The sequence below is a fragment of the Cebus imitator genome, unplaced genomic scaffold (assembly GCF_001604975.1).
Source record: "Cebus imitator isolate Cc_AM_T3 unplaced genomic scaffold, Cebus_imitator-1.0 Scaffold1127, whole genome shotgun sequence".
NCBI lineage: Eukaryota > Metazoa > Chordata > Mammalia > Primates > Cebidae > Cebus > Cebus imitator.
The window spans coordinates 10832-12484 of NW_016108442.1; positions in this window are offsets into that span (position 1 = coordinate 10832).

Consider the following 1653-nt stretch of genomic DNA (forward strand, 5'->3'; position numbering starts at 1 on the left):
GGCGACTGAAAATGATGAAAGTGAAGAGCTGGACAAAGATGTACCAAGCAAATGGACAAAGATTTGCCAAGCAATAAGAATGCAAGGGCTATCGTCCTGTCACCAGAGACTGGAATTCAGGCCAAAAGACACTGAAACAAGACAAAGGAAGAGAATGTCAGAGGGTAAATGCCACAAGTCACAATGAAGATACAACAGTTACAACTATCCATGCAGTAAATAACACAAGTCATCTATATACAGCAGAGACCACAAGATGCCAGGAGACACAGATAGAAACTCACCAATAACAGGAGACTTTAATACACTGCCGGCACTGCGCACCAGTCAAGCGGGCATAAAAATAAGACGAAAATTATGCTGTCCAATATGGTGCCACTAGCCACACGTGATCATTCAGCACTTGAAACGCAGTTAATTTGAATTGAGATGTGCTGTAATGGTAAAGTATACAATGGATTTTGAAGACTTAGTATTTAAAAATGTAAAAGAGCTCAATAATTACATATTGATATAATATTTTGAAAACCTGAGTTAAATAAAATATTAAAATATCATGTTTTTTTTTACTTCTTTACTATGGCTACTAGAAAATTTAAAATGATCTGTATGACTTGTATTATATTTCCATTGGATGGCTCCACTGTAGAAGAGCTAAAACTTCATCAGGTAGGTTTTATGAATATATATTTAACAAAAGATGTGCAAGACTTCTACACGGAAAACTACAACAACCATTAATAGAACAGTGAAGGAAGACCTAAGTAAATGGAGGATATAATATGTGCATTGATTGGAGGACTCACTACTTTAAAAGTATCCTTTATCAATTTGACCAGTATATTTACCACAGATTCAGCCAGAGCCCTGTCAAGATTTTTGGTGGAAATTAGCAAACAGATTCTGTAATTTATTTGGAAATGTCAATGACCAAGAATTGTGAAGGCAACCTGAAAGAAGAAGAAAGTCTATTCCAATTTTGCATTCTGGAACTGGGGAAATAACCTCTTGGTAGATTTGAGGATGCACTGGGCTTAGTATAAGCTGGACCCTGCTGAAAAGCCACATTGACCCCCTGACTATAAGCCCCTAGTCTGTTCAACCACAGTGGCCTTTTAGATCTCCAGGAGTTAGTGTCAGTTTTGAGCAAGTGTCCAATAATCTCTGAAGAGCCTAATAATTTCTTCCCCAATGTGCTGTCATCCTGCTAAACTATTACAGGTCCCTTTGGGGATAGCTAGAAGTAAGGATTACATTATAAATCTTTGAGGCATGGCAGGACGCTTACTCAAAAGGACTGAGCCTCCTTTTCATTCAAGAGGCTCTGGGACTGTGAACCGACTCAAGCCTGGGAATTTATTGGGGATTGCAACCCCTTATTGTGATGACTGAAGTCAGCATTTTGTTCAACAGACCTAGAGCATTTCCATTCATACAAGTCCAATAAGGCTTTAGTTGGCTGCTCATCTATTCAGTTCTAGGGTCACAGTGATTCCTAGCCAATGTCACAAATCTCTGAGCTTTAGACGAATCTGATTACTTTCTGCTCTCGGTGACCTTGGCATTGACTGTTAAGTGCCACTTCAGAGGACCCAGTTCCATGGCAGAAGTTTCTCCTGTGACATTGGGCCCACAGAGGACAACCACTGTATA